At 38.6% G+C, this 26,309-nt stretch overlaps 2 long non-coding RNA genes across 5 annotated transcripts in view; one reads left to right on the forward strand and one right to left on the reverse strand.

Moving 5' to 3' along the window:
* Window positions 1–25,505, forward strand: part of LOC140609413 (uncharacterized) — a 33,904-nt gene extending 8,399 nt beyond the window's left edge. For both annotated transcript variants that reach the window (XR_012011245.1, XR_012011244.1), the window contains 2 exons: window positions 20,526–20,692; window positions 23,824–25,505. This is a non-coding gene — a long non-coding RNA (uncharacterized lncRNA). The remainder of the gene's footprint in view (window positions 1–20,525; window positions 20,693–23,823) is intronic.
* LOC140608561 (uncharacterized) lies at window positions 367–17,018 on the reverse strand. Of its 3 annotated transcripts, XR_012010536.1 has the most exons (8): window positions 16,746–17,018; window positions 16,068–16,232; window positions 14,968–15,083; window positions 13,176–13,311; window positions 11,897–12,014; window positions 9,985–10,086; window positions 2,900–3,173; window positions 367–705 (listed from the first exon to the last, which is right to left on the reverse strand). It is a non-coding gene; the product is annotated as an uncharacterized lncRNA (long non-coding RNA). The 3 variants fall into 3 exon arrangements; XR_012010537.1 differs by lacking the exon at window positions 14,968–15,083; XR_012010535.1 differs by lacking the exons at window positions 13,176–13,311; window positions 14,968–15,083; window positions 16,068–16,232 and having other exon boundaries at window positions 16,746–17,016.
* Window positions 25,506–26,309: the final 804 nt, after the last annotated feature.

A 26,309-nucleotide genomic window follows, 5' to 3' on the forward strand; every position in this document is an offset into this window, starting at 1 on the left:
AGGTCTACTTTCTTAGCAAATTTTTTAAGAATATATACATCACTGTTACCTGTAGGCATGATGCTGTACAGAAAATCTCTAGGTCTTATTCATCTCACATAACCGAAACTTTGTGCCTTTAAACAACATTCCCTCCACCCAGCCCCTAGTAGCTACCATTCTATGAGTTTGACTATATTAGATTCCTATTATCAGTGGGATCTCGTAGTATTAGTGTCAGAACTGAACTGAAATGTAGAATATCCAGACGGTGTCAGAAAATTTCCTGGTGTGGGGAACGAAGGCCAACACATCAGAATTCGTGATGAGAATCAGATTCCTTGTCTCAGTCAGTTTAAGTTTCTATAACAAAAATAACAGACTGGGTGGCTTAAACAACAGAAGTTTATTTCTCACATTTTGGGGAGCTAGAAAGTCTGAGACTGGGGTGCAAGCATCGCCCGTTCCAGGGAGGGTTCTCCTCATGGTCGCATACCGCTGCTTCTATTCTTATCCTCACATAGTGGAAAGCAGAGAGCCTTTCCTAACACTGTTCATTGAAGACTCTATTCTTTCCCTATTGTGTATTCTTGACACTCTTATTGGAGATCGGTTGATCGTATATGCATGAGTTTATTTCTGCTCTCTCTTTTACCACATGGCCCAGTAGATTTTTAATATGTTCTGGTCATTGCTTATTCTCAGGACTTTTGAAGCATTTTCTACCTGGAGAGATAGAAACAGTATAAAAATATTACCTAATTTTGTGTTCCTGACCGAGGAATTTCTTATCTATCTCTCTAGTGACAAAAGTATCTATTTTACTGTAACTGCTGTTAAAAAGCTTTGCAAAATCCCACCACTTAGAAACTTTACTGCTCATATTGCCCACAAGCTCTAGAAAGGAAGAAAGAACATGTAAAACTCAATTGGCAAAATTCTCAGAGATTCTCAAACTTCTAAGGCTTAAGATATTGCCATTGAAATCAACTCCCTCTGGGATTCATTGGCTCTCCCGTATCAATTAATAATGGTTCACTTACACATCTAGAAAAATCACTTGCAATTCTGGGCTCCATTTACTAAAAATAGACATTGTTCGATATTGCAGGGGATTCAGCAAATACATGCAGTGTTTTTATCAAGAGGTTTGAGCAGCCTTTCTTACATTCCTTCTATACAATCATTGAAGGATATAAAAACCTGAGACCAGTTCTTTTAGAAAGAGCCCATTAGGTACTGTTCACAACTAGAAAAACAATAAACTTCTAAGTGATTGATCCTTGGATTCATGTCTCTCAAATAAAGAGGTGCAAGCTATCTCTAAATCACTAGAAATGGCCCTTAGCAGAGATCTCAAGATGAAGATTTTTTGATATCTCCAGAGGCAGACAATCATCAGAAGGAGATAATTTCAACTCAAGATCTTTGGGCCAAGTAAATGACTAAATGATACATAGGCAGCTTTTGCCCAAGAGTCACAGAATAAATAGATTATAATGCTTTAATGTGCATTATTTTGTTCTTTATTTTTCTGGACATTTTATTTCCCTTGTTGCTTATATAAGGCTAGCTTTAAGTTATTATAAGAACCTTATTCCTAATTTTAGTTTATTTTTTATTTTTTTTATTTTTTATTCCTAATTTTAATGCCTGCCACCTTGTCACTCCATTGTATGAGTCCCACGCATGGTTATACTTTGCTAATAAACTTATGCATATGACTAAAGCAAAGAAAACACACTTTTCCATTTGGAGCCACACAGCTCCCTTTGGTACCAGTTCCCTGTAATAGATCCATTGGTTTCCGGGGTCACTGTACTTGACTGTTAGCTAACATTGTGGATAGAAAACCCCACAACAGATCAGACAGTGAGAAATCTGAAACTCCACATCACATTGTACTTAGAAAAGAAAGTTCCTGCCTCCACTGAAACATTCAGTGATCTTTTGTTGAGCCTCAGTTTTGAAATTGAACTTACATAAAAATAGAACTGAGACACAGGCTAGAGTACAAATGGTATACATGGGAAGGCCAACTAACTTTCAAAAAACTTTCAAAGAAAGACATACTATTTTTCTTTTGCTTTAGGTCTACTTAAGGATCTCAATGCCACGAACTCATTGCTTAGTACTCAACTATGCTTGACAAGTAGTGCCAAATTTTACAACACTGACAATCCATTGGGGTCGATCTAAAAACAGATCATTGATTGGCTCTCAATGACTGGCTGGATTTGTGTACAAAGGACTACTCATTTCTAACTGCCACTGGACAGAAACTTGTTATATTGGTAATCCAGCTCCTTGCTTTAGGGTAGCCTCTGCATCACTCAGGGACCGTTTGGCCCATCAGTTTTCCCTTTCACCATGAAAAATTTCACCACGTGCTTTAAAATGGGCCTAAGAATAGGAAGATTCCAACATGCCATGGTTTACAAACCAGCTAAACTGGAGAATGCCACCAAGAGAAGTGCCACTTAGGATGTTAGTTAAATTGGACAGATGCTGGTTCAGAATAGAGCCTCTACATATAGAATACTGGCTTCTTGAGAGGGAATATGTGATGTTTTAGGGGAAGTATGTTGTATTTATATTCTTAAAGGCCTCTTTGGTATCTTTAATATCATTAAAAAGATTTGGGAAGGAATAAACCACAGAATTGTCAATTTAGCTAACAAACCTCTATCTGTTATGTGGGTTTTTTGGTTGAGAGATGAGATCTATCCTCTGTCTGATTTGGGCATCTTGTCTCCTGGCTAACAAGTGAATTATAAACTCTAATCATAATTATTCCCTTGGCACTTGTGTGGTTGTAATGTTCAGATGTGTGATCACTAGATGTTTGAATATTACTGAGCAGCCACTGTGTCATCGAATAACCCAACAATCGATCTTCCAATAAAAAGAAAACTGACACCTGTGCAGGTTGAAACAACCATCCTTGGAAACATGATACTGGATACCTTGGAGTATCATGGTAACTCAAATATTGATGAGAATTTGGACTGAACATATCCCGAGATGTTATTGAACCCTCTCATAGTCCAGGCTGAAGAACGATCACAGTGGGACGGTGAGAACTGAAACCATGTATATGCATATTAAATATAATCTACATATACATGACTTTGCCCGTCTTCCTCAACTTGACTTTATTGTTCTTCATCAACATGAATTTATTATTCCATTGTCTAGGAAAATAAAAGACACAGATAATTTTATTTATTTTATTATTTTATTTTATCTTATTTATTTATTTTTTAGATGCAGATAATTTTATAGTTTGTTCAGGGAGCTTTTGAAAAAAAAATTTAAATAAACATCAAATTGTTTAACTGCTTAATAGATAGCACCAAACAACTGTGTAATTCCCTAAACTCCTTGCTTCAAAATTCTCAAAATCCTGCTGCATCCACCAGTACTAAATTCTAATGATCCGCACCAATCCTAATCAAGCGCTTGCCTTGAATATCCACCTTAAGCCAAGCTCCTGATCCTCACAAACACCCTGATTTTTCTGTTCTCCTTTCTGATATACTATTAAAACTCTCTCAGGATTGTCCTCTCCCTAATGATGGTAAGAACACGCTCAGCTTTATGGCATCCACACAAGATTACATAGATATAAATATAGATATTCTTTCTATTTTTAGCCATACTAGTAGGCTTGATGATATCTGTTATCTGTTGTTTATTTTTTTGTTTTTTAAAATTAATTTATTTATTTGAGAGAGAGAGCATGAGCAGGGAGAGAGGTAGATGGAGAAGGAGAGGTAGACTTCCCTGCGGAGCAGGGAGCCCGATGTGGGACTCCATCCCAGGACCCCAGGATCATGACTGGAGCAGAGGGCAGACGTTTAACTGACTGACCACCCAGGTGCCCCTCCGATTTTTTTTTTTTAATTCGCACTTCTCTGATGACTATTGAAGTTGAGACCCTTTTCATATGCTTATGAAAATCTGCATCGGTACTAACTAAAGGAGAGAAAATCAAAAAAATTGATAATAAAGTAAAATGAATAATGATATGGGTATTAAAAACAAAGAAAGAATAGCAACAAGTGAATGCTGTGATTAACTAAAAGCTACATTGACGATACACTAATAATAGTGTGAAATTCTGCTGGAGCAATTTAGGAAGCTTAACAATATGAGGGGATGTGCCCAGTAGGACTTTACAACATTGTCAAGCATAGCACAGCAGCCAGGCTTCTTAACAGAATGCTGCATTGTAGCCTTTAGAAAAATTTTCTAAGAAAGTAATGGTTTGTGAATGGAACGTATTAATAAACTTTAATAGCTCACTTAATAAGTTTCTAAATAGTGAGGAGGCCCTTCATATCAGTCCTTGGGTCATACCTGGAAGATCACTGATCTAAGACTTCATTCCCAAAAGGAAAACCACTGGGATATTTTCTCAAAAGGCAGATTTATTAATGTGCTTTCCATATCTGTATATTAATAAAGTAGAATCTCAAAATGCTCACCTTGGAAAAAATGTTCTAGGTTATCTGATAGCAATATTTGTTTACAAGGTATTAGCTATTTGTATCCTATATATCCTAGTGGGAATGACACAGTTTTATATTTAGGGAACTTATGTAAAAAGTGGTACAAAGAAAATAGAAATAGCAAGCACATTTTCAGTTATGGATAAATTTCGACTATTAAAAGACACTGATAAGGGATTGATCGACTCTAAAACATACTGGAAAGTACCTGGCAAGGTGAGCATTATTCTCTTGGGAGGCTAGTTTTTCCAGCAAATTTAGCTGCTAAATGATTAGCAATATAGTTATATAAGAGAAAATTTTCTTCTACCCAGTTTCCGTAACAGTGCTGGAGGCTCTACAGCTTGGCCTCCAAGAGAGACAGCTTGGTATTATTTTGAATTTTCTTTAGAAGTGTTAAAATTGAGGCAAATCAATTTTTTTTCTTAAAAATAAAAAGCAGCTCAACAATCTTTACATAAACCATAAGAAAAATGTCCAGTAGTTTCTTAATGAGCTTCAATAGAATTGTCTAACGTGAACTGCCAAAGACACTTTTATTCAGAAACTAGAAATAGACCCATGGGGCCAAATTCCAGTCTGAGGCTCTGCCCCAGCTAGTGTTCCTAAAAGCCTGATCTGAAATATCAAAGCAAAATTTATTTTCATTATCCTTATGAGATAATCCCCAATGACAGCCTACTGTTACTATTTGTAGCTCCCTGAGGACTCAAGATCTCCCCGTGAATAGTGTGCTTAAGTATGCTAGTTAAAGCCAGAAAATATACTTTTAGTATAAACCATTTTGTAAACGTATAGATGTAAGAGAAAGGCAATATAGAATTTTTTGTGAAACTGGAGTATTTTATAAAAGACACCGTGATCCTCTAGAGTATGCGGGCAAGTTTTGCTTTAGTATCTGAAATATCTTTAGGAAAGATATTCCCCTTTGGCTTCAACAAATGTCTTGGCTCAGCTGCTGTACTACAGGTGCTCCTGGAAGCTGGAAAACCTAAGAACTTAGTATCCTCCGCTCGCCTAGTCCTGAGGCTATGTGGCCCTGAATACCATGCTGATGGTGGACAATGAGAAGTTCAAGAAAACAAACAAGGCAAAAAAAAAAAAAAAGTTGAAATGCTTGGATGTTAGTCTGGAACATGCAGACTGAATCTGGGGGAGCAACACCAAAGGCTGCATCGTTGTCATGCCGACCTCCTCTGCACAGTCGGGGAGAAGAGGGAATGGTGACAGCCTTGTAGGGACATGAATCGTCCCTGGATACCGTGTTCTGCAGCATAAAAATTGGCTTGTTTAATAAAAATGATGGTCCCATTAAAGGAAACTCAGAAAAGGCCAGAAGCTTAGTAGAAGGCCAAAGCTAAGATAGAAAATAGAAAAAACCATCTGAAAGAGTATTAAGGTTCTGTTTGTTCATTTGTTTGTTTCAATTGTGCAGAAGTAAATTTCCCATATGCAGCTTATGAGTTAAAGCTTCAGCGAGCCTCGTCCAGGGGGCTGAGTGTTTCTGAGCGTTATTGTGAGTTTCAGGTCAAGGGAAGAAGCCAGGTTGCCAACAAGGAGCATTTCTCTTTTGGTATCTCTGGCAAATGGCCCAAGAGATCGCCAAAGAAAAGGACTCGGATCTACATTAATTTTTGGTCATTTATTTTCTTATTCTACGTAAGTGTCCACCTTTTTTTCCTTATTAATACAATATTTCTTTGTCTTCCCTCAGTCAAACCCTGAGCCAACCACACTCCACAGACTGCCTGGGGAGGTATAGCTAAAGGAACATATGGGGCAGATGAGAAGGAAAGAAAGACCTGTGGGAGGTGGAGAGGGCTCCATCACTTGGTGAAGAGGATGAGAAAGGCCACCATCAAGCAAAGGGTCCCATAGCCTCTGGGAGGGCAAGGCCTAGAATGGAGTAGGAGAAGAGCTATTGCTTCAGAGAGGGTTCCTGGAATACCCAACAATCAGGCTATCAGGCTCCTAGATGCAGTCCCAGTTCCAGCCCCAGAGCCAGCCACCCCACAGTGGCAGCCCCAGCCCCAGTGAACGTGGCTGCTGGGTCAATGTCCCTAGAAGTGGTGCTGGTTCGGAAGCTGCGGCTAGGAGTGAGGTCGGGGGTGTGGGGCTGCCAAGCTGCTGAGGCTCTGATCCGTCAGTGTCTCCGGTGGTTTTAGCACCACTGCAGACGATGACCTGGGCAGCTGGGAGGGGATCCTGACCAAGAAGGGGGTGGAGACGAGCTTTGCACAGGTGCACATTTTCAGGGGATGAGAATGGCAGGAGAACTGTTCCCATTGCGGAGAAGACAGAGCTAAATGTCCACTTTTGTACTTCATACTGTCTTTGTATTCAGCATTTTTTTTAAAAGATTGATTTATTTGTTTTAGAGAGAGAATAGGAGCAGGAGGGGCAGAGAGAAAGGGAGAAAGAATCTCAAGCAGACCCCACACTTCGCGTGGAGCCCAACATGGGGCTACATGAAGCCCAACATGTGGCTCCATTTCATGACCCCAAGTTCATGACCCCAAGATCATAACCTCAGTTGAAACCAAGAGTCAGCTGCCTAACCCACTGAGCCACCCGGGCGGCCCTGCATTTCTGTACTTTTCTGTGGAGGGTCTCCCAGTATCGTACAAGCTTCAGACCAAACAAAATCTGGATTGGCCCTTATTTTGTAGTTTGTTCACAATTTCAAATAGGCAGCTGGACTCTCTTGACACCTTAGAAATACATATCCTGCAAACAGATGGTCAGAACAATGATAGTGTTTGCTATTTGTGTCAGAATGATTGCCTTAGAAAGACCCATCTCAGAGACAAGGTCAGGAGCAGAGCAGAGGTTTTCCGTCCTGAGACTGCCTTCTAACAGCGCTGATTGTACAAATACTGTTACTCGCTTTCCTAACACAAAACTGTTAAGGGGTGAAAAAACCTGTTCATCATATATATTATGTAAGAGAAATGAGAAACTGCACTCACAGGCAGCTGCACACGTCCAGGGCATTGACACTTGCATGTTTGGCTGAAGCTTTGGGGTCAATGTGGAGCCCATAGGTTTATTGCTGCTAGAGAATTGCATGGTAAAACTGATAAAGGGAGGGACATAAGGGCAACCAACAGATCTGTACCAAGAAACTATAAAGAAGAGAGTCTAGAAACTTAAGAGGGTAATTAAAATGTAACAAAATCACAGAGGAATTGTGATAATTTTACTTTAAGAACACTTGTAGTACCCGAAGGATTTCCTTCCATGAAAATTAGTTGGAATCTTAATTAGTTTAATTATGTAAACAGTTCAACTGTAAAAAATAAATATGGCATTCTTGCTTTCAGTTTAAAATATCTTTTTGTTTCAGAAGTTAAAATTACTCTTATCGGTTTCTTTTTCTTTTTTTTTTTTTTTACTCTTATCGGTTTCTAGAGAATTTTATAATATGGAAATGGAGAGTGGATAAGGCTTTGGTTTGCCTTTGAAGATAGACAGACATTTGTTATTCAGATCATTGATATTATTGTAAGGATGGTGTTGGAATTTTCATTTAGCACAATATTATTAACTATGGAGAGTAATTTTTAATGTTCCTAAAAGCAAGAATTCCATGTCCTCATATATTTTGTCAACATTTTTTTGAAAGCTTAAAATATATTTCCTCTGACAGAGGATACAATAAAATAACAAACAAAAAACTCCCTTCCTTAAGGAGCTCACTCATTCATGCATTCCACACCTAGTAAGTACTCAATGAATATTTGTTGAATTAAGGAATTATTTTAACTCATAAATAATGCCTTCTAGAAATAAAAGGCACATATTTAAATGACCCAATGATAACTAAACTTCAAAAATGACTAGTGCCTGCTGGTGAATGGGAAAATAACTTTTAAGAGGAGCTTTTCAAATCATTGAGCATATTTTTATAGGAGGAGGGTTTTTAAAAATATATCTTTTTATTCCTAGCTGCTGGCATAGTCACTGCCATATAGCAGATACTAAATAAATGTTTGTTGATCTCATGAATAAAGGAAGCATTTTAAGCATTAGTCCATTCATCTGAAATTACACATAGTTTGTTTACATTTAGGTTGACAATTTATTTGAATAATGATATGGGATTGTCAGCAACATGTAGACTGCTAGACATGAGACCCTCAGGGAAAATAAAAATAGGCTAGATGAGAAGTAGAGGAAATGTTATAGTCTCAGGAATGACAATGCTATGGTAATTATATGGCCAAAGATAGTAAGTATGGCTAGTAATAAGCATGGGCCAGTAAAAAGGACAAAGGAGGGAATTTGAGGTTGTGAGAAAAATACAAGGGGGATGATTAAGATATATGTGGGAAGTGAGTATTTACTTGATGAAGCTAAAGCAATAGTATGTCGAAGAGTAATGAGGTATTTGTCTAGAAAACATGGGGATTGTGGACTCCATTGATGCAGGGCCTTAGAGGCCATACTCAAGAATTTAAATGAGATCTCATAGGTAAGAGGAAGAGAGTCTAAGAGACTGGCACGATAACAGAAGTGATAAAAGAGATAATGCTGGCAGCTGTGTGCAGCACCGAATGGCAAGCTCAGGAGCAGAGACTTAGCACATAATTGGGGACCTCACAGCAATTCCAGTGATGAGATGAAGGTCTGCTCTGGGGAAAGGAAAAGGAAGATACAAATGCAGAAAGGGTGGGGCCAGGACAACATTTGATTGATTGGGGGCAGATGAGGGTGCCAGTAAATGGGTAGGGGCATTCGGCTGGATTTCATGCTTACTGACATTTCAGATGTCACAGGTTCCCTAAGACATGCTCTCTGACACAGAAGATGGGAAAGGACGAAATGCGAAGACATAAGTTGTACATTTTGGGAATCACCAATATAAGTGTGATAGTGGAAAACTGCTAGAATTGGTAAGATAGAAAATCTACAGAAAGAGAAGAACAAAATATTAAACTAAGCTTTGACTGGCCTTGCGGGATGGGTCAAGAAGAGAGGAGGAGATGGGAGAAATGAAACTGTAGCTGGGGAAATAGGAGTATCACATTTTCAAAGGCGAAGGAAGATTTCAGGGAAATAGGGACCAAGTGGGTCAACTATAGTCAAGGAAACCAAAAGCAAAGTTGGAAATGTGAAAGCTCAGGGGAAAATCCATTCATCTGGAGGCAGAGGAGGGGGAAGAAATTGTTTTTTCTTTTTTCTTTTTTTTTTTTTAAATAAGCTTTTTGATATTTCACTGAAAAATAGGAGAATGGACATTGTATTATTCATGCTTTCAAAGAGATTAATACAAATCTTAATATGGGGGATTATAGACGAGCTCAGGCACGTTCAGCGTGGTATGGCCGTAGACAATGTGGGGGATTATAGAGTGATGAACAGACTTGGTTCTTAGAACACTGCTGCTGAAAACTGTATTTCAAAATAAATCAGATGATTATGATCTTTGGATGCTGGAGATAAGCCATTCAACCCAACTTCCAGCTGGAAGAATTAACTATACTCTTACCTTTAGGGGGCTGAGTCATTGTGAAAGAGTTGGACTCTTCTTAGTGACTTGATACAGAGGCTGGTGGATATGTTTCTGTTGCCTTGCTTAGTTTTCAAAGGGCTGGAAGTGAAAGAATAAAGAATTTAATCTTGTGGAAAACATAAAAATAGCTCATTTTTACGCTCACTCAAAATACATAGGAGAGGGATGTGAAAACAAGTCAAAAGTTGAAGTTGACACTTACACTCTTGGCTCTGTGACTTTGACATTCACAGAGGAGGTAAACCAGAAATAAACTTCAGGTTGGCTTTTTTTTTTTTTTTAATAGGCATCTATATGCATTTGATGACAAACAGTAAATTATGTTTAAATACATTTTTGTAATACTTAGCAAAACATGAGTACTACACTGAAGATTTATGGCCAATTTTCTTACCCAGGCTTATTGGTAATGTAAGTCTAACAAGGCTGAAAGTTATTTGCGGTTAACTCTTCATGGTACTATTGTCAAATATATATTTGATGGTGTTCAGTGTTTATGTAGGTAACTGGTTTATTAAATATTTCAACCTAGTGAAATATAAGCATAAAATGATTTTATTTTTTCTCCAAAGGCTATTTTCAACCATGCCCTGTCAAATCACTCTTTCTAGTCCTCTTAAAATTAACTTAGATTTCCGTAACTTTTCATCCATTCCAAGATATAAAAAATCTTTTGTATTCTGGAATGACATAAGTTCAACTTCATGGCAAATTAACACAGTTCCTTTCTGTATGTCTTGCGGTTAGAAGTCTAAGGAAACTGCACTGCGGAGGGTGTGTAAGTCCTGTTCTTTTATTTCTTCTCCCTTCCTAATTCTTCCCATCCCTCTCTGGGTTTACTTTTCTCCTCTTACACTGGAAACTGGGAAGGGAAATATGGGAAAGGCCAAATATTTACGCCTCCATTCCAGGACTGGCTCTCTTACCTGAAATGCAAGTATGAGTTTTTTAAGAGTTCTACCCAGGTAGAACTTTTTCTAGAACTTTTTTCTTAACCAAGTAGGCCCTGAAGGCAGATTCCCCAAACCTGATGCAGTCTCCACTTTTTTCTTTTCACTTGGCTTATGGTAGCTGACGGAATGGAATCACCACCTATTCCCTTTGCCCTTCGGGCAAGAGATGGCAATAGCTCGCCACTCACTGTGGCTAGCTTTCCAGGTCCTTCATCGTCACCTGTTGGCTTCTCTTCATCCTGTCACACCCTTGTACGTTGTCCTTCTATTAAACCCTGACTAACTTATTAGAGTGTGCCATGTGTGTTCCATCATGGCTCTGACTGAAGCAATAATAAACAGAATTTCAACAACTCTGTACTCTAAGTATTTTAAGGCAAAAATACGATTTACCCACATCATCTTAGGAAATTTGCATATCTGAATATTACTAGAGAGAAGGAGAACTTGAATAGGATAACCTGAATATTTTAGTTATTTATCTACTTTAGAGAGAGAGAGCGCAAGCAGGGGGAGGAGGCAAAGGGGGAAAGGAGAGGGAGGAGTAAAGAAACTCCAGCAGATTCCGCACTTAGCATGGAGCCCGACATGGGGCTCGATCTCATGACCCTGAGATCATGACCTGAGCCAAAACCAAGAGTTGGACACTAAACCTTTGAACCACCCAGCAGCCCCTTGAATTGGATAACTTGGATTAAAATCCCAGCTCTAACATATATTACATATAACATATATAAGCTCATTTGTAAAGTGAGCACATACATGCCAACTTCACGAAACTGGCATGAAGATTCAGGGGGATAAAGGAATCTCCCACACAGATTATATTCAATAAATATTCATGCAACGTCTCCATGATGCCGGCACTAAATTCTGTCTAAGCCATAAAGTGCTCTATAAGTCAAGTTAATTTAATTCTTAATCGGATACAGAACCAACGACTTGTAGCCATGAAAAGATTCCTCTTGGTATAGGCTGAGCAGACCGTATGAGGAAGCCCGGAGCGGAGGAGGGGCAGCTAGCTCTTCTTAGTGTCCTTCATTTGATCCCTTACTGTAAAACATCACATCATTATAGATATCTGGTATATACTCTCTTGTGATGAAATTTAGTAGCAGAATATGTTTTTAAAAATTAAAATTACTGGGAACTTATTTTTATATACGAGAGCAAAAGAAGTAAAGAAAAAGTATCAACACAATCCAATATAGACTATTTTTAATAAGTGAAAATATAGCAATTATATTAAGTCCCCGTAACTTAACATTTTTTAAAGTAAATTTAAAGTGGTAATTTTTTTTAAAGATTTTATTTATTTATTCATGAGAGACACAGAGAGAGAGAGAGAGAGAGAGAGGCAAAGACACAGGCAGAGGGAGGAACAGGCTCCCTGCGGGGAGCCCGATGTGGAACTGGATCCTTGACCCTGGGGTCACACCCTGAGCCAAAGGCAGATACTCCACCGCTGAGCCACCCAGATGCCCCTCAAATGGTAAGTTTATAATTAGCATTTGAATAAATATTCAAGAAACTTTGGTTAAGGAAAGAATATTGTACTGCACGTCAGAAGGCTTGAGATTTAGATCTGTTTCTGCCATTAACTGGCTGTTGGCCTTTAGTAATTTAATTCTCTGAGGTCTTATTTCTACTTCTTTGGTTCAGTTAACATATTTTTATGACATATTAACTTATAAACAATATATTTAATGCTCCCAAATTTGTTAATTCAATACAAGTGAAAAAATATGCTAAATTCAGTGCTACTGTTGGGGAGAGAATGGGATAAAGAGCTAGTCCTGTCCTCAATGATTTGGAAGGAGTAAAATGTCAGTGCCAGTAAGAATTAAATCACTTTTGTAACTGAGATTAATAAAGTACTTAATGAAACTGTCAGAAGGAGCATTTTTTCCCCTACTTGAGGAAGGAAATGACATTGTAGATAGCTTTTATAGATCAGTAATTCTAGCTAAAAATTGTCTTTCAGAAAAATTTTGCATTAAAAAAAAATGTTTCCTCAAAACTATTTCCAGTCTTTTTTTGTGGGGATGAAAAGAACATATTAACTTGAAAAATTCTGATACGTGGTAAAAGTGAGTATTTGTTTTTCTTTTCTTTTTTTTTTTTTTTTTGTGTGTGTGTTTTTCTTTTAATAGATTTTGATCTAATGTTTGGGAAGTCCATTAGTTCATTAAAATAATGCTTTAGAGTTAACACCAAAGTGGAGGCTTCTGCTTTTCCAATTCAATATTCCATCAAGGATCCTGGCTCTGCGCTTCAAACAGGGGAAAACACAGGTTGTGCGTAGCTGCCTGAGGTCCCCTACTTGATGAGCTTGGTGATACACTTGGACCTGCAGTAATAATAATTTTTTTTAATGCTCAAATGTTACTGTGCCACTATGATACGACTCTATATATAAATTATAACTATTGGTATCAGGAGTCTTATATTCAAATACATGGTGAAATGTCAATATTTGGAAAATTTTAAATTCTGAAGGGAAGATGATCCCTTTTTTAATTGAAGTATAATTAGAATACAATATTCTATTATCAATCAATATGTGTACCACATATTGATTTGACAGTTCTGTACATTACTCAGGGCTCACCATAAGTGTAGTCGCCATCTGTCACCATACAACATTATTACAGTATTATTGACTATATTCCCTATACTGCACTTTTCATCTCTGTGAACTTAATTTATTTTATCACTGGAAGTTTTTATCTCTTAATTCTCTTTGTTTTTCCCATCCCTTCACCCAGATTATTAACTATAGAATTCTTTAGGTCCCCACTTATAGGGTCAAGTATATGATGTGATTGTATGATACATGTATTTTATAAATTAATCTCTTGGAGTTGCAGTTCAACTTTGTTATGTTAATACCAGTGTTTTTTTTTAAATCATGGATATATTTATTCTATATTTAGAATTATATTATAATTGTACCAGAATAGCTACTTACTTAAAGAAACATGTGAAGTACCCCTGTATAAAGTGAGAAATAGTATCTAATTTAATTTTGAATCAGTGCATACTTGATGCATTACCTTTTGCTTAAAACAAAGGCACACTGACATGGTCATTAAATTTTAGGGTCTTGAAAAGGCCTGATAAGAGCTTTCTCCTTTGGTATATATGACAGCTGGGCCAACGTGGTGGTGGTGGTGGTGGTGGTGTGGTGTGTATTTTGGAGACGAACTACTAGTTCAGAGCATTCCCTCTCCCTCCCTCTGGGAAAGAACAAGCAGGTACAGCCAGATTATCTTGTCTCCCCCTCCTGCCCTCCGAAATAAGAGGAGTGCAATTCTCTTGAGTGAAGCTGTCATTGAGGAAGACTAACTGCATTCTCGCTGGGAGTGTGGCATGAGAGAGACCCTGGTCAAGGGGAAAGAAATGATCTAGGGAACTAGATCGTAGAAAAGAGTGAGTCCTTTTGCACTAAGAATGTGAAAGTTACCTGAGCATTTCAAAGTGTTAGAGACGGGATTATAATTAGCATAATTGCGTATCACATACTGGATTGCTTAATGTTTTCAAAATAAGCCACTCACGATTAGAGTTTGTGTTTAGGCCATGCTGTCCTAACTCACATGGATCATGGCAATGAATTATAAATATACATGGAAGATGTAGTCCCTTATAATAAAGGAAGAGAAGTCCTTCCAGATGCATGACACAGTAGGCACTCAATACATGTTAGCAATTATTATGCAGGGCCACCTCAGGAGCCACTGGGTCCAGGGCCACCTCAGGGGAGACTGGGTCCAGGGCCACCTCAGGAGGGACTGGATGATGTTCACCTACATTGGTGAGAGTGATCTTCTTTACTCAGTCTTTGGATTCTAGTGCTAATTTCTTTGGAAACACCCTCTCAGACACACCCAAAAATACTGTTTCTCAACTATTCGGCCATCCTTTAGCCTAGTCAAGGAGACACATAAATTAACAATCACAACAGCACATTCCCATTTTCCGTTTAATGAAAGTGCATTTATACCTCTGGTAGTTTTTCTTGCGTATCTGTCTTAAAACCTTGTCAGAGTTCTTCACAGGGACAGTTCTGTGATGTTGCAGGTATATTTTGATAAGCATCTTGGGGTGTTGATAGGAGACCTGTCAGGGGCAGTTTTGAGAATGGTCTTTTCCCAGAGTTCTGCCCCAACGTCAGTCACTGTAACCCTCTTCTGTTCGTTTGTCTAGTCACGTCAGCTACATCTTCTTCCTTTTGTGAGCCTCCCTCCACACCTCCTCTCTTGGCATATCTGACTCTACTTATGAAGTGAAATTTGGCTTTCTTTCAGTGTCTTTAAATTTTACTTTCATTACCAAACTTGATGAAGGTTTGTTCTTGGATCCTGTTCCCTTTAGAAAACCTGGAAGTATTCTAAGGTTTAAATAATTATCCTGATACATGTGGATATAATATATTCATCTTGATGTGAACATCTACATATACAGATGGTTCCTAACTTACAATGTCTCCATGATTTTTTGACTTTATGATGGCGCAAAAGTAATATGCATTCAGTAGAAGCCATACTTCAGGTTTTGAATTTTGATCTTTTCCCTAGCTAGCAACACGCAGTAGAATATTCTCTCATGATGCCGGGCAGTAGCAGCTGGTCAGCCACACGACCATGAGGACCACGGGGGTAAACTGTGATCCACTTATATAAGTTATGCATTCTGTGCCCACGCAACTGTTCTGGTTTTCACTTTTAATAGAGTATCCAATAGATTACAGGAAATACTCCACACTCTGTTATACAATAGGTTTTGTGTTAGATGGTTTGGCCCAACTACAGGCTAATGTAGGCTTCTCTAACTGTAACCCCATCATAAATCAAGGAAGATTTGTGTATAAAATCATATACAGCCACACACGATTCATATATACTTGCTTGGCCTTATAGGCATGGATAAGATAAGTAAATTTAAGAATACTCTGTAAGATTAAGACATCGCTCTGAACACTCCTGAGAGAACCCTTTGATGAAAGGCACTGGGACTTGGCAACCCATGGGGAGAATGACATGTCATCAAAATAACAATACCCATCTAAAAAACTTGCTTTTTGTTCCAGTTCTCTTTCCTTACCACACTTCTTTGTATAAAGGTTAGTAGCTGGGGAGCCCCCGGTGGCCCAGTGGTTTAGCGTCGCCTTCAGCCCAGGGTGTGGTCCTGGAGTCTCACATCGGGCTCCCCGCATGGAGCCCGCTTCTCCCTCTGCCTGTGTCTCTGCCTCTCAATCTCTCTCTCTCTCTGTCATGAATAAACAAATAAAATCTTAAAAAAAAAATTAGTAGCTTACATTAAAGTTGATTCTATTGATTAACTGTGAGAGAGTGAATCAGATCAATCAAGATTTTCTTCCCCACTGAGAGTGACATGAGATGGAATCACAAGGGACACTTCAAAGACGCATGTGGTTGATGAATTAATGAAGAAACAGTAATTACTACTTCAATCAAAATACGGCTGTTTATTGTCCAGCCCATTCATGCAAATCCTGACACTGTGACTACCAATTACCATCAACTGCAAAGGAATAACAAGGTTTTGTTAATATTAGCATCTTTCAATCAGCAGGACGTATTACAAATAATAACATCAAAAACATCACTTGAGGAATTCGAAATTCCCCTTTCCTCTGGTCCTATGCAGCCTCCAGAGGGACCATTCTGGGGAGGACAGGAGGCACAAAGTGTAGAGGAGACATGAATGGGGAAGTAAGAAGTTGACAAAACACTTCATTCTTCCTGTGCGCAGACTTACCCACGAATGTGCAAAAACCATTACTCTTGGGAGGAATTAGGCCCTCTCAGGGCTTCTGTCAAGAAAGTATATCCCCAGCTCAATTTTCAAGGCTTCACCCCCCCATAGCAGGATCATAAAGAGCTATGGGGCACCCCAATAGGAGATTACAGCCTCGATACCAAGGTCTTTCCTGCTGGTGTTCCTCTGATCATTCCTCTTCCTGTAACATGGTGTCTACTAAATGGCACACTCATGGTCTCTTCAGGTATGCACTGAGATTACTAAAAACCAGAGAGTTTAGGTTGCTAAGCAGACTGATTTATGACATTAATTGCTCATTGTCTAGTCGTGTGTCTCAAAAGTGCTCCTGTTGCATCCTATGGCCCCTGGAAATATTTCTGGGTACTTCCACTCAATCCTGCTCCTTATGACTTGCCTGTTCTTCATTTCAAGTCCTTTGCTATGGATACACTTGTCATGGCCCTGCAAATCCTGGGACAGGGATTTGGACTTCAGTGACTCTTTACTTAAGAGCAGACATCAACAGAATCCAATGCATACTCTACAGACTCCAGTCTGGGCAAGACTCTACTCACACAGTTAGTCTAACTAACCCAAATTCTCATTATATTTTCTTTATTTGGCTCAGATACATTACTATGGACAGGAACTGCCTTCTTCTTTTTTTAATTTAAATTCAATTTGCCAACATATAGTCTAATACCCAGTGCTCACCACATCCCATGCCCTCCTCAGTCCCTGTCACCCAGTCACCCCCATCCTCCCGCCCACCTCCCCTTCTGCAACCCTTTGTGTGTTTCCCAGAGTTTGGAGTCTCTGATGGTTCATCTCCCTCTCTGATTTTCCCCACTCAGTTCCCCTCCTTTCCCTATAACCCCTTTCACTATTTCTTATATATTCCCCGTATGAGTGAGACCATGTGATGATTGTCCTTCTCTGATTGACTTACTTCACTCCATAATACCCTGCAGAAGAACCTCCTTCCATACTCAACTTTTTTTTATTCTCTTTTCTGTTCCCAGAGATCATTGCACATTCACATTCATTTCTAGATTAACCTTTTTTTCTTTTCTGACCTCAGATCCTGGAGAAGCAGGATCTTATATTATATTGAGTTCAATTATATTGAGTTATGGATTCAAATACCATTTTCCTAGTACTAGGGCTCATATGATAGTAAGGTTTATCATAAAGCCTTAAGATGAGGAAAGATGCAGGAGATGAAGCTGAAAACTTTCTACTTGCAGGACTCTGTCTTGCCTCTAGATAACCTAATTTGACCTTGGCTACTATCCCTTTTCTTCCATCTATTCTTGGCTCTGACACTCAGGCAACCTCTTGAGGTCCTGGTTTCTAGGCCACAAATAATAGCTTGCTTTGTATTGGTCCTTTTACCCCACAGCTAAAATATTTGGTAAGATTCAGAATAATTTGAGTTCAAATCTACTTTGTGCTTTTTACTAGCTCAGGCAATATGGGTAACCTAACTCTTATGAACTTTAATTCTCTCATATGTAAAATAAGGGTGGCAAGGGGTAAGTTTCAGGGTTTTAAGGGCATTAGCAGAAACTCAATAAATAGTAGACGTTGATGTAATTATAATCATATTTATTATAATTTTCTGCATCTCCATTTACTACCTCCAATTTTTAAGCAGGCTCCATACTCAGCATGGAGCCCAACTCAGGGCTTGAACTCAGAAGCCTGAGATCAAGACCTGAACTGAGATCAAGTCAATTGCTAAACCAATTGGGTCACTCAGGTGCCCCCTTCTCCCAATTATTACCTCCAGAAACCGTGTTCAATTCTTTCTGGCTCTCTACACTTTCCTCCACTCACCATTTGTTCCTTACTAATCTCCAGCAGCATTAAGTCATAACGAATAGTTTTGGGTTCCCATTTTGGAAATTCTGTCCTCAAATACCCTGACTTTTCTGTGAGAGCAGATCACACAGTAATCTTCTAGTTTGGAGTGACTTTGTGTCCCATTTCCTGGTACAGTCCTCGCAAATACCTTTTGTCTTCGCGTATCATTAGCACACCTCTTTTCAGTTCCTGTACTCAATTTTCAAAGTGTGGACTGGGGGCTTCCAGATATATTCAAGCAATGCTTTGACACCAGTTGCATGTTCTATAATTCAACTCAATTATGATACTACCTGTCCAGAGGTAGCGTCAGATTCCACAGGCTGAAGGCTTAGTCCTATAAGACTGTCCCACCCCTTAGACATCAGTCACAAATGCAGGTTGTCACTTGTGCTTCTGACCCACTGGCTATAAATCAGAGGTTCTCACAATCCCCTCCTCAGATTCAATTAATTTGCCAGAGCAGCCCACAGAATTCAGAGAAACATTTTACTTAGTAGATCACCAGTTTATTAGAAAAACATACAATTCGGGAGCAGCCAGATAGAAGAGATGCACAGTGTAAGGCATGTGGGAAAGAGCCCAAGCTTCCATACCCTCCCCGAGTGCACCACTTGCCCCACATGTCTACACCTTCACCAACCCAGAAGCTCTTTAGACTCCATCTTTTTGGGTTTTTATGGAAGCTTTATTACACAGGCATGATTGATTTACTCATTGGCCATTGGTGATTGATTCAATCCCCAGCCTCCCTCTCCTCTTTCCAGAAGTTGAGAAGTGGGAGTGAAAGTTCCAACATTCTAATTACATGGTTGGCACCACTGGCAACTGGCCATCATCCTTAGGTGCTTTCCCAAAGTCACCTCATTAACACAACAAAGGACATTCGACCCCTCCTCATCAAAGGAAATTCTAGGCCGTGGTTCTAAGCTATATATATGTCTTAATTTTTCCCTGACTTAAACCTGCTATTTTGATAAACACATCCTGTTCTCTCTTTAGTTTCTGCTTGTTTGTGTGACTTATATAACCGTCCTCGAATCTTGCCTTATAATTGTGGGTTCTAGTCCTATGTCTTCACATTCCCCATCCATGAGACCTAAGGAGACAATACCTTAAGCTTCAATTTCTGCATCTCTTTAAAATAGAGTGATGGTAATGTTACTTTATTTCTCATAGGGTGGTTATGAAGCTAAAGCTACATATGTGTGAAAGAATTGGGTAACTGATAAAACACAGTACAAATATAAAGAATATCCTGGTGGACCAGTTCTTGGACTCCTACTACAAGAGGCAGTGCTACACGCAAGGGGAACACTTAATGTTTGTTGCTACGTGATTCTATTACTAAGATGTGCAATAAGAAGTGAAAGTGAAGCCTAGGTATACACTCCTAGTTGTTATATTTTAGGAAAATTCAGCCTCTTCCATTCTAGAAAAAAATATCTCCTTTCATATAAGAAACTATTTTTTTTTAATTCTCTTTAAATTCAGTTAATTAACATATAACGTATTGTTGGCTTCAGAGGTAGAGGTCAGTGACATTAGTCTTACGTAACACCCAGTGCTCACTGCATCACATGCCCTCTGTAAGGAACTATTTTTGTTGGTGGAATCATGAGCAATGAAGAAAAAAGACTGGAATTTGTTAAAAGGGAAAAGCTGAGAATGAAGGAGGATCTGGACTTGGTGATGCTCTGATCCTCTCCGGTTGCCTTGTTTAACTGCATGTTGCTGGATGATGACAGGCTGATGAGGTTTCACACTTGATGAGAATCAGGTCAAGGATCACAATCTCACGCGAGTGTGTGTAGTTCTATCTCCTCACTTCTCTCCTGGGGCTTAAATATTAAGTTATGACGAAGCCATGGTATTTCCGGACCGCATTAAACCTCTATCTCTTCATTCCAGTTCCCTTGGCTGACAACCCAGGGCACAACTCCTGCTTCCGTGAGTGCCTAATACAAGAGTTGAAGCTCCCGGAGCCTTCTTTGAAAAATGCCATGCCTAATGTTCTACTACAGATGTTTGCCTTGAGTCAAATATGGAGCTTATGTAAAATTATATGTGGGTTGGTGGTGAGTATTGCTTTTATGAGATAAAGAATCATTTCACATTATTCTCATTTTACTTTAATGCTTGGGGTCATTTAAACTGAGCAATAGCACTTGACTCTGAAGAAACAGTGGTAGAAATGCAAATAAATGCCCCCAAAATAGAATATTTTGACCTCAAGAAATTCATCTAAGAGTAGAAAATTATATTCAGAATCAAACATTTCCTCAAGCAATTGTATTATCATAATGTCTTATATAATTTCAAACTTACTTTTACTTTGAAATGGACTGTACAGTAGTATTTCTTAAATATACATTTAGTGTAGCACATGATTTAGAAATTTTTTAATTTTTAAAACAGCAAGAGTCTTGAACAATTGGCAATGGAAACCAATGGTAAGTTTTTTTAACCACAGTAACACCAATTACTTTAAGAAATTCAGTGAAAAGAGGTGCCTGGGTAGGTCAGCCAGTTAAGCATCTGACTCTTGATTTTAGCTCAGGTCGTGATCTTAAGGTTGTGGGATCAAGCTCCAGTTAGGCTCTGTACTCAGTGTAGTCTGCTTGTCCCTCTACCTCAGCTCCTCTCCCACCACTCGCTATGTCCCTCTCTCTTTTTCTAAAATAAATAAATAAATAATTAAAAAAAAGAAAATTCAGTGAAAAAAATCGATAAAATATGATGTGATTTTTCTGCATCTATATTATTCTCTTTTCCCTTGGATCCTTGTGTTGTTCCTTACTATTTGTAAGACATTGGGAAAATTATTAGTTTCTCACATCTTTGTTTCCTCATCTGTTGAATGGGCTGGTTTTAAAGATCAAATAATTTAATTCATGTGCACAGCACATAATCATTTCATGTGTCAGCCATTATGACTATTTAAGACAAGCGCATAAGTGTCATTCTTTGATATGATACTTGTATTTTTTAAGACTTAAATGTCAGTGCAAATAATTCTTTTTTTTATAATCATTTGAATGTTTTATGTTTGCCAAATAAAATCTACTTTTCTATTGGAAACTGTATTTCCTATTGCCTTTAAACTACTTGGGTGTTAAAAGTGTAACTAATCAATGTTTTTTGAATGCTCCCTATGAGTCAAGTACTTTCCAAGACATAAAAAAACACCATCACTTCCCTTAAATTACTTAGGATTTATTGGCAAGGAGAATAATGTTAATAAGCAAGTTTAATCTAAAGCAGAGTGGGAAAAATGCTTTCAGAGAAACATAGATCAAACTGCTCAAGGAGGCAGACAAGGTATGGATTATACTATTAGAACAAGGAAGAGCTTCAGATAGTAGTAGAATTTTGGTTCAGGAAGAATATCTTAGGCAGAGGAATAATGAAAGCAAAGGCATTGATTGACACCTGAATGTACGGAGCACGTGCAGGGAACAACATCAGGCATTGACCCTGAAGCATGGCAAGGAACGGGGTGTCAACGTTGGGAGGCTGGAGCATTTCTCAAGCCTGGTCACGTCCAGATCCAAAAGGATGAGGGCAGGAGTCATATGCTCATGGCAGCGGTGGGGGTGGAGTGGTGGGGGCAGCAAGGGAAGCTTTGTAGAGAGGGAAGCTTCCTGCTTCATGGCTAAGGGAATATGAAGGCAGAGGAGAGAGATGAAGATGACCCTGATTCTCCAGCCCTGTTTCCCTGGAGTAAGGATGATGCCACCACAAAGAAAGGGTCAGTGCAGGTTGGTGCAGCAGATGATACCACGTCAGCTTTAGCACGTTAAGTTTAAAAGGCACCGGTAGGATTTTCTGGTGAAGGCATCTGAGGGTTGGAAACCTGATATTTGGAGGAATGGTCAAGCATCAGTGATTTGGGAGTAATCCACGTAGTAGTGATCGTGACGCTGCAAGAATAAGTGAATGAAAGTCCATCGATAATTCCAACAACCTATATGGTAGCTAAAGTCCATTTAAAAAATTGATTTAATTCATAAAGTAAATCATATGATTATTTTAGTTCCTGCTTAATAATTCATGAGCTCTTATTTTAGTTATATTTTATTTGTAGTCTGTGACTTTTAATTTTTTATTTCTCTTCCCCTGTTTCTTCTCTTCCTCCTTCCATTCCTTCACTCTAAGTTTCCTTTTCTTTCTTTCTTTCTTTCTTTCTTTCTTTCTTTCTTTCTTTCTTTCTTTCTTTCTTTCTCTTTCTTTCTTTTTTCCTTCCTTCCTTCCTTCCTTCCTTCCTTCCTTCCTTCCTTCCTTTCTTTCTTCTTTCTTTCTTTCTTTCTTTCTTTCTTTCTTTCTTTCTTTTCTTTCTTTTCTTTCTTTCTTTTCTTTCTTCCTTTCTCTTCTTTCCTTTTTAAAGATTGTATTTATTTATTTGAGAGACAGAGAGTGAGAGAGAGCACAAGAGGAGGGGAGGGGCAGAGAGAGAAGCAGACTCTCCTGCTGAGCAGGGAGCCTGATAAGAGGCTCCATCCCAAGACCCTGAGAGCATGACCTGAGCTGAAGGCAGATGCTTAACTGACTGAGATGCTCAGGTACCTCTGTTTGTTCTTTTTGACTCCTTTTGTCCTTCTTCTAATGCAATAAGAAATAAATTTCTTCTTCTTTTTTAAAGATTTTATTTATTTATTCATGAGAGACCCAGAGAGAGGCAGAGACACAGGCAGAGGGAGAAGCAGACTCCCTGCAGGGAACCCAATGCGGGACTTGATTCCAGGACCCTGGGGTCATGCCCTGAGCCAAAGGCAGACGCTCAACCCCTGAGCCACCCAGGCATCCTAAGAAATAAATTTTGTTTCAAACATCTGATGTCAAAAATGGAACTGTGTTAGTATATTTTTGAAGGATGCTTCCAAAAGCCTACAATCCAGAACCTCAGTCAAATACAGACTTAGGAGACTTTTCTATTTCTGAATACCCCAAACCTAGCTTTTCTCCTTAGAGATAACAGACAGTCAGCAGACATTAACTGTGTACTATGTTCTGGGTAGTAAGGATATCAGCTGAATAGCACGTGACCCCTTCTCTGAGCAGCTCACAGGGTAATAGGTTTTCTTCCCCGGAGCCCTCCTTACAGCCACGAGGGTTTACCAATCCATTATATGCAAGTGCACTTAATTCCAAGAGTTAAAATTGTCTTTATGACCTGTGGTTTGTCGTCTCTTCATTCTTTCTTTGCCAGATTATTCTTGAAATGGATGGCTACCCTTTCTTTATGTTTTAAGCGACCCGGCAAGTATGACCTGATACCACTGAGAGAATCATGAAAACGACCAATAGCTAAACATTTAAAACTCTTGAAAATTTCCTCTTTTGTACCTTTTCATCTTAACCACAGTATTGCTGGAGATTATTCTTTGTGCTTAATATTAGATATTTAGCCCCTCTTTGTTTGATAACCCAAATGTTCTTTTAAAAATCATTTTACTGGTATTTGAGAAAGAAGGAAAATTTTGGATTCTCTGCATTTTGAGATCTTTCCTAGAACTACAGTAAGTGTGCAGAAAATCAGGTTTTAATTTGTTCACAAAGGCCAATGTGACACCGTCAGACCAGAGTTTTCCCTCTTTAGCTCTCATGGGTCCTGGAGGCGATGCTGTAGGGCACTGACTGTGACAGCCGGGGACACTGGGTCATGTGCACCCTGAGATTGTTTTCTGAGTTCCTCCCTTGCAGCTCCCAGGTGAAGAGAGTGCTGCTCCTGGCATTACCCATTCACTTGATGTAAAGAAGTATGGGGTCTAAAATACTGCATTTCACGTAAAACTGTTTGATTAAAAATCTTGGTTGTTTCCTTTCTTTTATTTCCCTTTTAAATCCTTTTGACTTGCGGATAGCCATAAAGGAAATGAGCAGAATAAACGATGATGTGACACTATCATAGTTTGTAACTTTCATTAAAATACATTCAATTTAAGGGTCATAAACGATGCTACAAAATGATATTTGGGAGGAAAATAGCGTTTTTCACAGCCTGGTGCTGACCTCTGTAGCTGACGGTCATTTTAGCAGAGTCACTGTATTGTCTGTCTACCTATCTCACCCGGAAAGATTTCAGTCTTTCTGGTCCCCTCCAACAGAACCAGATTTGGTTGGTTATAAAATTTGAGAATGGACCCATGGATGCTGGCTAGATTATAGTGGACTTTTCATTTTTTTCTAGCTTGCCACATGCCTCTCTCCAGCACTAACTGGTAAAATATTATTCTCTGGTCATTTTGAACTTGAATTTAATTGTACATTGATGTGATCCATATTAAGAACTATTTTTTTTTATCTATTTATGTATGATAGTCACAGAGAGAGAGAGAGAGGCACAGAGACACAGGCAGAGGGAGAAGCAGGCTCCATGCACCAGGAGCCCGACATGGGTTTCGATCCCGGGTCTCCAGGATCGCGCCCTGGGCCAAAGGCAGGCGCCAAACCGCTGCGCCACCCAGGGATCCCCCAAGAACTAATTTTAAGTTGAAAATCAAGGTGGTATGTATGAAAGAGAGTAGAATTTAAACCCAGGAGACCTAGTTTCTAATTCTGTGTACCCTGTTTGCTGTCTGTATAACCATGGACACATCTTTTAAACTTCTTGAATATCAATTATCTTTTTAAAAATAAGGATTCAATTGTTCTCCTACTTTCCACATCGAATTTTTGGATGAATCAAAAGATAATGTATGTAAATATGTTTAGTATAGAAATTATTATTACTAATTAGGAGATTATTGGAAATAATTGTTATTAATAATTAGAAGAATCCTTTAGACTATATGTAGAATGGAGCTTATATTTCATTGTACTTTAAAGAAAATGATAAGAAGGAAGAAAATTATTTTTTTTAATTTTTTAAAAAAGGTTTTTATTTATTTATTCATGAGAGACACAGAGAGAGAGAGAGAGAGAGAGAGAGAGAGAGGCAGAGACACAGGCAGAGGGAGAAGCAGGCTCCATGCAGGGAGCCCGATGTGGTACTTGATCCCGGGTCTCCAGGATCATGCCCTGGGCTGAAGGCAGCGCTAAACCACGGAGCCACCCAGGCTGCCTGAAGAAAATTAAATACAATGACAAAATTATGGAAGAAAGATTTGGTGATAAAAATAACATTTTGGAGAACTTTGCTATATTATTTATTCATTTATATATAACACCACTAAATCACTAAATCTAAATAAGTTTCTGAACATAAATAAGCCTGCTTGTGCATATTCCTATTTATCACTTTTTAGTACAAGAATTGAAACAAGAGTAGAAGAAAGTTGGATTCAGAACATTAAAAACTTGTTCATTTACTTTGTTGTTTGTGGTTTAACTTATGCTGTTGGCCATTATGTTCATTGTGCCCTAACTTATTACCAGAAAGATTCAAGAGAGCAAACTAAAGCTAATTTTAAAAATGCTTTGATTTGGGCTGAAAAACAACAGTGAATCAAAGGTAAATACTGTAAAAAAATATTCTAAAGATCTCTCTTTCCTTGTTTGTAAAAATCATTAGCTCTTCTAAACACTCCATTAACTCGGGATGTCATGACTTTGGTACCTGGAATATTGTTTGAGAAAGGTGTGGAGTATTTATTTAGTTGTACTGTGCTCAGAATTATTTAATCAGAATCCCTGGACGTGGTGGTAAGAATACCAGTATTTTTTGCAAATGGCAGGATTTCCTTCTTTTTCAAG

This window comes from Canis lupus, chromosome 18, assembly GCF_048164855.1.
Source record: "Canis lupus baileyi chromosome 18, mCanLup2.hap1, whole genome shotgun sequence".
Lineage (NCBI taxonomy): Eukaryota > Metazoa > Chordata > Mammalia > Carnivora > Canidae > Canis > Canis lupus.